This window comes from Plecotus auritus (assembly GCF_963455305.1).
Source record: "Plecotus auritus genome assembly, chromosome: 1".
Taxonomy (NCBI): domain Eukaryota; kingdom Metazoa; phylum Chordata; class Mammalia; order Chiroptera; family Vespertilionidae; genus Plecotus; species Plecotus auritus.
The window spans coordinates 147,434,185-147,449,772 of record NC_137770.1 but is presented as its reverse complement, the minus strand read 5'-3'; the positions used below and the strand labels follow the sequence as shown (position 1 = coordinate 147,449,772).

Here is a 15,588-nt window from a genome sequence, read left to right as displayed (position 1 = left end):
TTCTTTCAGATGTTTTTCATCCCTGTGCTGAGAATCAGCCAGAGAGTCAATCATTTGTACAACGAGTTTTTAAAGCACCCGAGGTATATGAGATTCTGAGGGTGGTTTTTTTTTTCCTGGAGATGTTTTTATACCTCTTTCGTGCTGTGTTACTTTGATAAGGTTGACAGTAACTTGCACTGGGATTGTTTGGGAAATCCATTGTCTTAGAGATTTCTATCAGTGCAAACCAGTTGATATTCTCTTTCACCTGTTTTTATATTTTTATGGCATGAAAAAAATCTCTTTTAGAGAGCAATACTATGGAGTTTGTCAAATTGAAGATAGCCAGAGAGGCTACCATTAAATCCTATTTTGAACAGCTTCAGAAAAAGAGTAGATGATAATCGTTTGATGGGTGACACAGCTGTTGCATTAATGCCAGCCTTTATCGGAGCTTTATCATTCTGTGATTATTTCACTGAACTAGCCCTTATTTCACGGACCTGCTGTATTTTGCAAAATGGCTGTCTGAGTATTAAATTCTACAAGGCAGGCTTACACAAACCCTGAAGTATCACTACTTAAAATGATAGGATGCTAATTGAAATACGCTGTGCACTCGCTGACAAGCTTGGAGGCAACGCTTGCTTTATTTCCATATCCCCTTTGCTCGCAGCCACCTTATTTCCAGGGAGCGATGTGAAACGGAACAGGAGGTTTCTGCAGGCTGGCCAGACTGCAGTGCTGAATTGCTCATCACTGGTTGGAGAGTCCTGGCTGCAAAACAAATAGAAAATCTACAAAGGGAGCTAATCAATACTTAAGCGCGTACTGTAAAGAAATCTGTGACCTTGGAAAATTGGCCACTCGAAGAGATATAGGTGACACTTCCAGGACAAACAAGGTTATAATCTGATACGATATTATAAAGTTGGAGACTAGGAGTGGGAGAGTGGGGAATAGATAATTATATCCCTATCAAATCTTCAGTTTTATTAAATAAGCAAAAGCGTAAGAAACCTTTTAATTAAAGGTTTTTTAAATTGTTATGTATCTGGTGCCATTTGTCTTTTAAATGCAACAGTTGACACGTAAGAGTATACGTAGTTGAGAGGTAACAAGCAAAGATTTTTAAAGATGACACCTGCCAGGAGAGATTTTCTTTTTTCCAACAGAAAAAGCAATTGGCTTTTTAATAGGATCTGAGAATAAGTGTTACAAAGTTTTTAAAGTATCAAATTATCCGCATAAAGAAAATCTTAAATTAAAAATAAAAATTTTGAAATTTAAAATCCATGCTTTTACAATATAATGAAGACTGACAATTTTATAGCTTTATGAATTTGTTTATTGATACACTGAATTTGAAGAAATCTATGATTGTATAACCTATTGAGTAGAGGAATTCTGAAATAAGACCTCAAACAAAGTAATAATTTTTATTCTACTTAGTTATGTCCCTTTGCTGACATTGAACATGTAGCCACATAGAAGAGACAGCATAATCTGCATTTTCTGGAATCTTGGCTGAAAGGTTAGAAGATTTGCTTCATCTACTAATTCTCAAACTTTTACCATGTTATTTTGGTTAAGGAAGCACAAAACATATAGCACAAGTATATTTTAAAGATAAAGGAAATGTATATACTTTGTCACTAGAAATAAATTTTTCTTTATTTTAGAACATTTATATTGGGAGTTTGAACCTGTAACCCACCTGCTGCTGTCTTAGCCTCTTCTCTCTGGCAGTTTAATAAGTGGATTGCAATTTTCTTTCTAGCTACCAACTCAAAGCTATAGGGACGTTAAATCTGAAACATACTTCATTTCCTTGGAGGAAAGAAGCCCACTATATATCGGGCAGTGAATCTCTACCGCCTGCAGAGCAGATGAAACGGGGCGGGGGTGGGGGGGGGGTCTGGGAGCTGCTTATTGAATAAACCAGTTATACACCAGGGCAAAGGTCAGCCCAGAACTGTATGTAGTGATTGGGGCCTTGTCCATTAAATGTCCATTAAGTGGACTGTCCTGGTGTCCTTTCTCAGATCGATTGTCAATTTTAAGGGAGTGATGACTTAAATTATGCCAGTACTAAAAGCCAATAAAAGTTTAGAAATTAAGAGTGTGTATATGTAAAAATATATATTAGGTATAATATATAAATCAGCTGATATGTGTGTGTGTGTATGTGTGTGTGTGTGTGTGTACCTCCATCCTCCACTAGTTCTCATATCTTTCTTTAGTATGACAGTTTTCTTAAGGATGCCTCCTACTCTAACGTTGTCTCTCAGAAAGAATATGAAATATATGTGGGTTTTGAAAAGAGTACTGTACCTATGCCATAATGCTTCATTTCTAGTTCTTTACCTTTCACTGTTGTCACCTCTATTAGGCTCCCTTCTGTAAACTGTGTAATGTTGCCTTCATATTTAAAAATTGTTCTGTGAACAGTGGGCCCACCCTGTAGGATGTGGCCCCTCTCTTTTTTACATTATTATTCAAATTCACAATCTAGTCTTCATTATGGTTTACATCTAACAATCATTCTTTTAGAATCCAGCTTCATATCTCAGAAAAACACCCTATTTTTATATAAACTGTCTTGCTATCTTTATTTTATTAAATGGCATGAAATCTGCCAGCAGAGTCATTACCCTTAAACTTAAAGGGATAGTAAGTTCTGTGTGTATCTCTATTGAAATATGTCTAAAATATTTGTGTGCACTAAGGAGCAGAAATTGATACTAACTTTTCTTGGTAAACTTTTTATTGAAGGAGGGAATACATGCAGAAAAGTTCAGGAATCGTACGTGTTACGCTTGATGAAAGTTTACAACGTGAATGGGTCTGTGTCACCAACACTGAAATCAAGAAACCAAGCAATGTCTGCACCCTTATCCTCCCTCGCACCTGCCAAACAGTTTCCTCTCCTCTGAGCCCTACCCACTTATCTGACTTCTAATGTCATGAATTAGTTCTCTTTATTTCCAGATTTTACACAAATGGACTCACACTGTACAGGGTGGGGCAAAAGTAGGTTTATAGTTGTGAGTATGCAAAACACAGAGTTTATTCTTGTATTATTATTTATTTATTATTGTATTATTTTCCATAGAAAGAACTGTAGACCTACTTTTGCCCAACCCTGTCTATGTTCTTTTTGTCCAGCTTCTGTGACTCATCATTATGTTTACGAGACTAACCCATTTGGTTGTATGTAGCTGTACTAGATGTAGCTTGCTCATTCTCACGGCTGTGTAGTATTCCATTATGAGACTATATCATAATTTATTATCTGTACCACTGTTGAGATGCATTTGGGTAGTTACCAGTTTTGGATTATTATTAATAGTGCTGCTGTAAACATTTGTGATGTCATTTTGTGAATTTTATGTATGCATTTCTGTTGTATATAAATCTAAGAATGAAATCGCCAAGTCAAGGAATGTGTATGTATCTATATATATCTATATATATATTTAGATTAAGTCGATACTGATAAACAGCTTTCCAAAGTGGTTTAATCAATTTACACTCACCAATATTTAGTGTTATCTTTTATATTTTAGCCATTCAAGCAAATGGATACAAGTACCCCCATTGCAGTTTTACTTGGCATTTTTCTGATGACTAATAAAATCAAGTACCCTCTCATATATTTATTGACTATTTACATATCCTCTTTCGTGAAGTACCTGTTCAAGTCCTTGTCTCATTTTCTCTTGGGCTGTCTTTTGAGGGTTTATTTTTTGTTGTTTTTTTTTTTTTTTTTTTTTTTTTTTTTAAATACTGACAGGGAGAAAAGCAACTGCTGATTAGCATAATAATGAGAACCCTGGGTGTGTGGCTGAGTTCATTGGAACAGCATCCCGTGCACAAAAGGCTGTAGGATCAGTTCCTGGTCATGGCACATCCCGGGTTGTGGACTGGATCCCTGGTTGGGGGTTGTACATTAGGCAACCGTTGGGTGTTTCTCTCTCACATTGATGTTTCTCTCTGTCTCTCTCTTTCTCCCTTCCTTGGGTGAGGATTTAAATTTTTTTTTTAATTATTAGACACAAAATGGTATAAAGCAACATAGTTAGATATGGAATCAGGCTGACCTGGGTTTGACTCGTGGTGTTATTATTGTTTCTTCGCTTGTCTGTTTGTTTTCTATTGTTGTGATAGTGGGGAGTTCATTTCTCTTGCTGAGTTGCAGTATTCTCATCTATATAATTGGGGAAATAGTAAACGCTTGAACATTTATTTTGAGAGTTAAAAGGAAATGTTTTTTTAGCACCTAGCATATTACTTGATACAAGGTTGTTTTTCAAAAATTGGTAGCCACTGTGAAATGAGATCTAATATCTCCTACAGTAAGGAATGGTAGGGATGAAAATGGTAGATAATTGCTCTCCACTGGCTCGGTTACTGCCTGTGCTAGTTACCTAATACTAATTGTCTTGAAAGTTTGATAACAAGTTAGGTGCTAGACGATGACCTAGTTTATATATCACCAATCTATTATAAGTGCACACTATCCTTAGCATATGATCACTTCTGAACTTTTAGAGCATGTAAATGTAGTGAGATCACCAAATATTATTTTTGTATTCATCCTAACTTCTGAGCAATTCCATCCTTGAGTTAAGTTCTGATTGTATGGTTGTGTGATGCACAGACATAGTCCTGTAGCATTTACAAAGTACTTCTAGGCTAATTTCATTTGAAATTAAAGCAACCTTTAAGAATAAACAAGGCAAGTCATCACCACTTTATAGAGGAGAAAACTCCAAATGAGAGAAATAGCTCTCTTGCCACAGGCCACAGGGTCTGATAGTGGCCAAGCTGAGATTCAAACTGAAATTTAATCCTATTCCAAGTTCAATGTTTTGTTCTTCTTGTTTGGAATGTATTTCTGAGTTTAAATAATGGGATGATAATTAAATTTAATTAACACAAATTTTATAGTGTATCTGAGTATAAAAACCAGTTATCATTAAACTGGAGATGCTGAAGTGTCAGTTAATAGAGTTTTTTGGTTAGTAGAATTGTAGGTAATATATCTTTCTTGAATTACAGTTTTCTCTCACAAGTCATACTTTTTTCAAATTATCAGAATTGTTTCACTAGTTAAAGTAAGTTTAAGCTACACACTTATTCTATAGTAGGGACCCAGTGCACGAATTCGTGCACCTTGAAAGGAACTGTAGGCTGTGAGTCTGCGGTGGCCACAGGGGCGGGTCTCGGCCCATCCTCCATGCTCGGCCCCCGGTCCCCACTCTGCCTGCAGCCCTGATCTCACTGCCACTGCTCCTATACGGTGACGGCGCCAGCCCCAATTGCTCCACGCCGTCAGTGGGTGCGAGCAGGGTGGCACCAGCAGCAGGTCTGAGAGGTGGCTGCTGGCCCTGATCGCCCCTCAGGAGCAGGGGGAGATAGAGAAGCCATGAGGGGTGATTGGGGCTGGCGCCAGGCGCCAGCAGTTGGTGCGAGCGCCGGGCAGGACAGCAGCATTCAGGAGCAAAGAATTTTCAGTAACCACCAGAGGCTCGCCCTGATGATAGTGACTGGCACCCTGCCTTGGTCTGGTGCCCACACTCACCTGCTCCACAATCCCACCATGGCCGATGCCCGCCATGTTCCACACACGCCCCCTGGTGTCAGCGCACATCATAGCAACCAGTTGTTTGGTTGTTCAGTTGTTCCACTGTTTGGTCTATTTGCATATTAGGGTTTTATATATATAGACACCTTGAAAATACTTTTTATTGTAAATAACCTCTTTAAAGATTTTTTTTGTAGCATTAACTCTATTCCTCCATAGATAAAGGAATGTTTCATATGCACAGTTGTTTTAATTTAATATACACATATTTATACCTTAAATTACTTGGAACTTTCCCAGCTATGTCTTAAGATGTCCTTGAAAGGTAATATTTCACTTTTAAGATCCAGGTTTCTTAAAGTCAAATTTATATATATTTTTGCATTACCTCCTCTTAAAAGTATTTTCTCAAGAGATTGCTGACTTTTCATTTGGGACTTTGTGTGTTTTTAATAGCTTTTACTTTTGGGCCTATTCAAATCCTTAATATGACCCTTTAAATTTGTAAGGTGTCATTAGTTCTATACAATTTTTTAAAAAATTTGCTCACCTTTCTGGGATGTGAAAATATCTTAAAGAAAATATATGCCTATATCAGAGCAGAACTCAGCTTCAGAAATAATAACCCTAAGTGTTTAAAATATTGTTCAGTAAAATACTACTTGATGTTTAATTTTTCAGAGTTTTAAATTTTGCTTTAATCATAAGCGTCAGTGCATGAGGACATTTTATTAATAGAAAATGAGATAGATGGATATGCCTATAAATGTACAGGAGCAGCACAGGGGGGAGGGGAATTGACTTCAGAGTTTGCAACCTGTGGGCATGTGTACAGAGTGAGCTTGTTGGTCAGGTTTCAGGGCCAGAGGAGCCTCCAGTTGCTTTAAAGCCTTCTCAACACATCCCCAGTTGCCACTCATTCTTTCTCTTCCCATTTGAGAGACAGTTTGTTTGTTTTTAGGAAGATAGAAAATTAAATTTTTTTTCAGCTTTGTTGAGGTATAATTGACAAATAAAATTGGAAGATATTTAAAGTGTACTTCGTGATGGTTTGATGCATCTATTCATTGTGAAAGGATTCCTCCCATCTAGTTAATATACATCCATCACCTCCCATACTTATCTCTCTCTCTCTTTTTTTTGTAAGAATACTTAAAGTCTATTCTCACCAAATTTCAATGATACAATACAGAGTTGTCAACTATAGTCACCATGTTACACATTAGATTTTTCATAACTTATTCATTTTATAGCTAAAATTTTATATCCCTTTACCAATTTCTCCCTGTTCTTTTCACCCTCCAGCCCTGGCAACTACTTTCCTACTCTCTGTTTCTATGAACTTGCCTTTTTTTAAATATATATATTCCACATATAAGTGAGATCAAACAGTATTTAACTTTCTCAGTCTAACTTATTTCACTTAGAATAATGTCCTCAAGGTCCATATATGTTGTTACAAATGGCAGGATTGCCTTCTTCCTCATGGCTGGATAATGTTGCAGTGTGTGTGTGTGTGTGTGTGTGTGTGTGTGTGTGTGTGTGTGTGTATACCACACTTCTTTATCTGGTCATCCATTGATGGACACCTCGGTAGTGACAGACTTGGAGCACAGGCCTAAAATTTGTACATTGTAGACACTTGGGCAAGTGACTCCATCACTCTGCGCCTCAATTTCCCTTTCTGTGAAATGGGGAATAATAATAAAATCTTACTGTGAGGTTTGCTGTGGACGTTACATGTGTTAAACTATGAAACACTTGGCGCAGAGTAAGTACTCAATTAAGTGTAAACTATTTTATCATTTGTTATTCCTCCCTCCTCTGCATCTGGCCACCGCTTCTCCTTGGGTAAGAAAGTTACTGAAAAAGAGCCATCACTTTTGCAAGGATTGATTTATTGTTTTACAGAAAGCTTCTATGAAGTTCATTTAACTATGTGGAGCTGTGATAGTCATCACCCATCCATCCATTCATAAAGCAATTACTTAGCACCTGTTCTTTGCCCAGGGCTATTCTGAAAATTCAAAATTTAAGAGGAATCAAACCCCTGATCCCTGTCCTCAGAAAGGATTGGCCCATTGGTGGAGATATACAAGTTTATGGAACATGAAATGTTCGACTTGACTGGCATATCCAACCATAGGAAAAAAATAAATGATATACCACCTATAGTAAAAAAAGAAAACACAAACAAGCAGATATTAAAGAGAAAAGGCTAGATTTATATAGACTGACATAGAAGGAGATCTACACTCTGAGGATATGTTACAAAGCAGTGTAAATAGTATGATCACACTTGCGTTGAATGTGCTCATGTCTATGTTCGCATTTGCATAAGAAGAGACCTAGAAGGCTATTCCAATGTGTGGGCAGCTCATGAAGTGGGGTTCCTAGATGTGATTTCACCTTTTAGATCATTAGACATTTTACAATAAGCCTGTTACCTTTTTGTAGCAAATATTTAATGTGAAATAAATAGGAAAGTCATAAAATACAAATTAATATATAGATTACATTAGAAAGCATTCAAGTTGAAATGCATTGAGTGAAAATAACCCAGAAATCAAGGAATATGTTCATTGAGAAATTGTCCTATCTATCCAAAGCACTTTGGAGTAATGAAGGGCAGGTCTGCAGGGTTCTTTAGGGCTGTCCTGCAGGTGTAGATGTGCTCAAGTGTGGATCAGGGTTGAGTCCTCTGCTTTGCAGACTGAGAATCTGTTTTGTGAAACCTGTTGAACTTATTTGCACTCTGGCATGCCTTTATTGGTAGCACTTTTTCTAAGTAAATGAAGATCAGAAGGAATATATGCGATCTAAGCAGAGGAATGTACATCATGTTAAGAGAGGTTTCTATTAATTTATACTGGCCTAGTGAATCATCTTCCTCCACCAAAGAGACACACCAGTCCAGATGGTCAGATAGTTGGCTTCAACGTCCACGGCCCCATCCCACTGCCTTGAAACACCTTCCCTTCACGTCTGTGATACCTCATTTACCTGGTTCCATATTCTTATTTCTTCTCACATACATGTTATATATCTGTTTCCTTATTTCTATTAATTGGTATTCTTCAGGCAGTCATAAGTATGTATTTACCTCTTAGAAAAGCTTATGAATACCAACATACATGTGAGGGATGCTTAGAAGAAGGAAAGCGTAAAAAAAAAAGGAGACTTAGAAGAAATGGCCAAAATAATTGAAGGAAAAACTATTCTGTGTTTATGCTGATGGCTACTAAATCCATATGTCCAGCTCAGTTACTCTTCCTACTTCAAGGCCTATATGACCATCCACAAGCCTTCAGACATCTGTGGAAACTCCACTTATTCCTCCTCCTCCCTTCCACTCTCCCACCAAAACCTGTATCTGCCCCATTTTACCGGTCAGATTAAATGGCATCTTTATACTCCCAGTTGTTCTAGCCAGAAACAGAGTCCTTGTCCCCTCCCTGTACGCTCAGATCCAATCGGTCATCGTGTTCGGTCACTTCCCCCTCGAGCTCTGGAATTTGTGCTCCTTTCTCTTCCATTTACCTCGACCCATGTCTAGGCTCCAGCTGCTTCCCTTCCAAGCTCCTGCGGCTGCCTCCTGATGGTCTCCCTGCCTTAGTCTTAATTCCTTAACTATCCATTCTCCAAATGGCAGCCATTATTGTGATTCTTCTCAAATGCAATTATGTTAATTTTTTGCTCAAAACCCTCTGTGGATTCCCATTTTCTGAGACTATAAATTCAATCTGATCAACATGCCACAAGGTACTTCTTTACCAAGCCCCCATTTGTCTCTTGGGCCTTGACTCTTAGCACCTTTACACTCTGAAGTCCCAGTGGCACAAATGTCATTTACTTCCCCAGCGAGCAGTGTGCTCTTTTGCCTCTGCTCCTCCATAGAGGCTGCTCCCGGGTCCTTCGTGGCACTAAGTATACATTAACATAATTATTCTTTAAATGTCTTTCCCCCTCCTTGAACTCTAAATTCTCGCAGTTTCTTTTTCATTGTTGTATCCCTGTTGTCCAACAAGAATGCCTGGCCTGGGGCTAGTACTCAAGACATATTTCTTGAATGAATTAATTAATGTTGTTGGGGAAATATCAAATTCTTTTCTGTTCCCACCACTCATTACAATGTACAATTTTTATTTTATATTAAATTCATTACATAATGATTTGCATGTACACACACACACACACACACACACACACACACGCCATGCCCCTAACTTTCATGATATAAAGTTAAGTTCCTTCGTCTCTCTTCAGTATTTATAAGTTAGAAGATAAATTTTGTCCCCAGAGTTTGAAACTATGTAATCATTTACTTTTTAGGCCACTTTTCAGTGTTTAGATTATATTCTGTTTATTTCTCTCAAGGATCTTAAGCAAGAGCCCGTTTATTTACCCGTGGCAAGGACCTGCTCAAGTGCAGAAGAGATCTTAACTTGACCAAAACCCACAAAGTAACCTGACTTAAAAACAGTGGTTACATAATAAGTAAATTAAAAAAAACACAACAACCCATATTTTAAAATATATTTAAGCCATTTAAAAATAAAAAAACACCGCCAGATTATTTTGGGGGAAGCCTTGAATTAAAGGCTTTAACAGCTATCTGTGTTAAAAGCTGCCCTAACATCTTTCCCCCTGGGAAGCTCAGGCAGGTATCAGCCTTTGTGTTGCTGGATTAGAGCCCTTCTCTGCCAGATGACCTTTCTGCTGAATAGATCTGTCTCCCATTGAGCCTCACTCCTCTGTTTGTTCTCTTTCTTGGTATTACATTGAGATAACAGCCAATTGTCTTCTGTTTGAATCATCAGAAGTAGCTTCTTCTTCTTCTTCTTTTTCTTTTTTTACTATTTTTTTCCCTTGCACCTTTGTGGTGAGCACATCACCATTCTTCTCCCCATCACCAAAGGAATAAATAATTTATATAATCCATTTTGATTTCCAAACAGTAACTCAGAATAACAGGAGATAAGGGGCACAGCAGCTTCTCCTAGCACTGTGACCAGGGAACTGAGCATGTTGGAGTTTCTGCCTCACCATTTCCTTTTCTGCAGTGGTCTCACTGGGTCTGCAAAGAATCCCCAAGTGAGTCATTGACTTCTCTTTGTTGTTTCGTTATTGGGAAAGTCAGGTTGTTCTATTGGGCAGGTATTAGATTGCAGAACAAAGCGATAGTCAAAGAGCATGGATTGCAAGCTTTTTTTGCAAAGATAATAGGACCGATGCTGATCAGGAAGAGAGGCTTCTTTGTGATTTCAAGGGTCTAGTTCAGGGGTGGGCAAACTTTTTGACTCGAGGGCCACAATGGGTTCTTAAACTGGACCGGAGGGCCGGAACAAAAGCATGGATGGAGTGTTTGTGTGAACTAATATAAATTCAAAGTAAAGGAGCGGAGGGGAGAGCAAGAGAACCCTCTGCTGTTTCGGCTCCGCGGGCCGGATAGAACAGCCGAACGGGCCAGATCCGGCCCGCGGGCCGTAGTTTGCCCACGGCTGGTCTAGTTGAATGGGGACAGGGCAGGATGGCAGGGAAGGAGGAGCTAAAAAAGGAATCTCAAAAAAATCTGGAATCTCTCTCCTTTGCTCTCCCCCAAGGGTACACACCCCTATATTAATAATAATTTTCCAAAGGTTTATAAAGGGTGGGTGAGATGAAATGATATGAATTCACCACGTTTTAATTTAAAGCATAGATTACAGCAGTGTTTCTCTGTTCCTTAGTTCACTAGCATGGGAATTCTTAAGATGTTTGTTTTAAAAAAATGCAGATCCCTGGGAAGCATCTAGACCAGGCGTGGGGAACGTCTGGCCTGAGAGCCGAATAAGGTCTGCAAAATCATTTGGTCTGGTCAAGGCATTAAGAGTGAGTTAATTAAATGTTGACCAAATATAGCGGGCCAGCTTTTAAGCTGATAATTTTATGTGGCCCATGGATGATGTTTTAAATATCCAAATGGCCCTTGGCAGAAAAAAAAGGTTCCCCACCCCTGATCTCGACCTATGGAATTGTCAGCTTGGGGATGCATCTTCATTATTTAATTTTCAATATTCTCTCAGTGTGATTTGTGTGCACACTTTCGTTTGAGGACAGCTCAGAGAATCAAAGGAAATTTGAAAGGCCTGATCTAGGTGTCAGCAATTGTGGTTAAGCTGTGTGTTCCTCTGAGGTGAGTCAGCTTAAGTCCATTTGTGTCAAGTTATACTCATGGTTCAAATCCCTGGGAGAGAGGATCCGAAGAGCCCCGCTTAATCTTCTCAGGCCAGGAGAGGGGAGAACTGGTTGGCCAACTCTCTTGCCCAGCCAGATGCAAAGGAGGAGGAGGATTTCCCAAAGGAAAATCCAAGTGTTGTTTCTAGAAAAAAGGTAAATAGATCCTGGGCGACAGAAACCACATACATAGAATATGATGCCTCCATTTTTAAAATGAACCGTGCTCTCCTGTGTTTAAAGCTTGTGAAGTACAGCATTAACATCTTTAAGATTAGCAATGCTGATGTTTCTCATTACATAAGTGGGGATTATGGAAGAGGTAGCTAATAGCAATAGAGTTTGTAGGAAAAATCAAGAATTGCCTTTGCAGTAGAATTAGTGCCTGGTAACAAAAACTTGTCAAGAGTAAAGGCGTAATATTTGAATTGATTTGAAGAACTCATAATGACAGTAAAGATTTCATTCAGGCTTTCAGTGAATATTGATACCTTATTGAATTGCAATATTGAACTACAGTTAAAGTTAATAGAATCAGCTAAGCAACACTGTGATGGGAGTAACAATAAAAGAGCTAAAATAAAATGCTATATATTATTTAACTCTTTGTAAAGCACACCTTTTGTTACTACATCTGGTTCATGCCATTTATTTATTTATTGTTTGTTTTTTTATCATTTTATTTTTTTAATTTAAATTTTTTTATTGTTTAAAAGGTTACATATGTCTCCTTTTTCCCCCATTGACCTCTCCCCAGCTGCTTCCACCCCCCAACACATGCCCTCACCCCCCTACTGTTTCTGTCCATGGGTTATGCTTATATACATTCATAAAAGTCCTTTGGTTGATCTCTCACCGCCCTCCCCCCCGCCCCCGCCGCCTTTCCTCTGAGGTTTGACGGTCTATTCAATGCTTCTCTGTCTCTGGATCTGTTTGTGTTCATAAGTTTATGTTGTTCATTATATTCCACAAGTGAGTGAGCTCATTTGATATTTATCTTTCTCCTGCTGGCTTATTTCGCTTAGCATGATACTCTCCAGGTCCATCCATGCTGTTGCGAATGGTAAAAGTTCTTTCTTTTTTACAGCAGTTTAGTATTCTATTGTGTAGATGTACCACAGTTTTTTAACCCACTCATCTGCTGATGGGCACGTAGGCTGTTTCCAAATCTTAGCTATTGTAAATTGGGCTGCTATGAACATAGGGGTACATATGTTCTTTCTGATTGATGTTTCTAATTTCTTGGAATATATTCCTAGAGTGGGGATTACTGGGTCAAAAGGGAGTTCCATTTTTTATTTTTTGAGGAAACTCCATACTGTTTTCCACAGTGGCTGCACCAGTCTGCATTCTCATCAGCAGTGCATGAGGGTTCCTTTTTCTCCACATCCTGGCCAGCATTTGTCATTTGTTGATTTGTTGATGCTAACCATTTTGACAGTCGTGAGATGGTACCTCATTGTTGTTTTGATTTGAATCTCTTGGATGATTAGTTACTTTGAGCATGTTTTCATATGTCTCTTGGCCTTCTGTACAGATACATGCAAAAAAAAATGAAACTAGACCACTAACTTACACCATACACAAAAATAAATTCAAAATGGATAAAGGACTTAAATGTAAGATGGGAAACCATAAAAACCCTAGAAGAATCCATAGGCAACAAAATATCAGACATATGTTGCAGCAATATTTTTACCGATACAGCTCCTAGGACAATGGAAACTAAGGAGAAAATAAACAAATGGGACTATCCTATCTAATAAAAGAGTAATATGCAAATTAACCATCACTCCGCTACACCCACAAGCCATGCTCACAAGCCACGTCCACCAGCCAATCAGGAGCGAGTATGCAAATTAACCCAACCAAGATGGCTGCGGCCAAAGAGAGCAGGAGGGAGGCTTGGGTTTCCCTGGCAATGGAAGAAGCCAAGCTTTCCGCCTGCCATTGCCGGCCTAGGCCTCCACTCAATGCTACAAAGTTTCAATGAGAGAAGATACATAAACCCAAACAGAAATGGCAGCAGCCACGGAGCTGGAAAGAGCAGGAGGCTAGGGTTGCCCGCGGCAATAGAGGAAGCCAAGCTTCTGCAGCCCTGGCTGGCCCAGGCCTCTGCTTAAGGCTACAAAGTTTCAATTATAGAAGATACATAAATCCCAACAGAAATGGCTGCCGCCACGGAGCAAGCAGAAGACTTGGCTCCACTCCAGGCTACAAAGTTTCAATTGTAGAAGATAAATAAACCCCAGATACCAGGGCCTCCACTTGGGTCTCCAGGGGGCGTGGCCGGCCTGCAAACCACCACAGGCCCCTTGCCCAGGCCACCCCATGCCCCAAGGGAACACCCATCCTGATCCAGGACACCCTTCAGGGCAAACCAGCTGGCCCCCACCTGTGCACCAGGCCTCTATCCTATCTAATAAAAGAGTAATATGCAGATTGACCATCACTCCAACACACAAGATCCTGCCTCCATGTGGACACAAGATGGCCACCACAAGATGGCCAGCAAGGGAGGGCAGTTGGGAGGGACCAGGCCTGCAAGGGAGGGCAGTTGGGGGTGATCAAGCCTGCAGGGGAGAGCAGTTGGGGGGGACCAGGCCTGCAGGGGAGGGCAGTTGGGTGGGACCAGGCCTGCAGGGGAGGGCAGTTGGGTGGGACCAGGCCTGCAGGGGAGGGCAGTTAGGGGTGACCAGGCTTGCAGGGGAGGGCAGTTAGGGGTGACCAGGCCTGCAGGGGAGGGCAGTTAGGGGTGATCAGGCCTGCAGGGGAGGGCAGTTAGGGGCAAACAAGCTGGCAGGGGAGCAGTTAGGCATCAATCAGGCTGTCAGGGGAGTGGTTAGGGGGTGATCAGGCTGGCAAGCAGAAGCTGTTAGGGGAAATCAGGAAGGCAGGCAGGCGAGCAGTTGGGAGCCAGCAGTCCTGGATTGTGAGAGGGATGTCCGACTGCCCGTTTAGGTGGGATCGGGCTTAAATGGGCAGTCAGACATCCCTCGAGGGGTCCTAGATTGGAGAGGGTGCAGGCTGGGCTGAGGGACAACCCCCCCCCCCCGTGCATGAATTTCATGCACCGGGCCTCTGGTATCAAAATAAAAAGCTTCTGCACAGCTAAAGAAACCATCAACAAAACAACAAGAAAGCCCACTGCATGGGAGAACATATTTGCCAATATTATCTCTGATAAGGGTTTAATCTCCAACATTTATAGGGAACTCATACAACTTAACAAAAGGGAGATAAACAATCCAATCAAAAAATGGGCCAAGGACCTAAATAGACACTTTTCAATGTGGACATACAGAAGACAAGAGACATATGAAAACATACCATTTATTTCGTATTGAGCATCACTGACCTTGTTGGGACCATGGATCTGAGCAGACCCAGTTCTGGTGAATATCTACCATGAAAGACATAATGTGGATTTTCTATTTCTAGAAAGTTCTACCCCTTGGGAGTCTTACTTAACCTCCAATCATAAAATCATTATGGATGTCATAGAAAGAAGTAGGATATCATGTGTGTTGATGGTGTTTGATGGGGCTATACTGATAAAATCTATTGGCAGCTTTCCTTAAAGGAATGTTAATTTGGCTAAAATAAATTGACCTGTGCACTTATTTTAATGAAATAAATTTCAGTTACAGAAAAAAATAAAGAAGGGAGAGAAGGTTCTTGAAGTGGAATAGTATAAAAAGTAAAACTGCTTCAATATATCACTATCAGCACCTCAGCACTTTTTTTTCTGAATGAGCACTGAAAATGCCTTAAAAAATGATTTAATGATGTATAAGAAG

General features: G+C 39.8%; 1 protein-coding gene and 1 long non-coding RNA gene across 9 annotated transcripts in view; both read left to right on the top strand.

Moving 5' to 3' along the window:
- Nucleotides 1–15,588, top strand: part of CACNB2 (calcium voltage-gated channel auxiliary subunit beta 2) — a gene marked incomplete at its 5' end in the record, with an annotated part of 387,111 nt that overhangs the window by 124,532 nt on the left and 246,991 nt on the right. The window lies entirely within an intron of this gene.
- Nucleotides 659–3,635, top strand: LOC308233870. Its single transcript, XR_013959006.1, has 3 exons — nt 659–886; nt 1,435–1,516; nt 2,758–3,635. It is a non-coding gene; the product is annotated as an uncharacterized lncRNA (long non-coding RNA).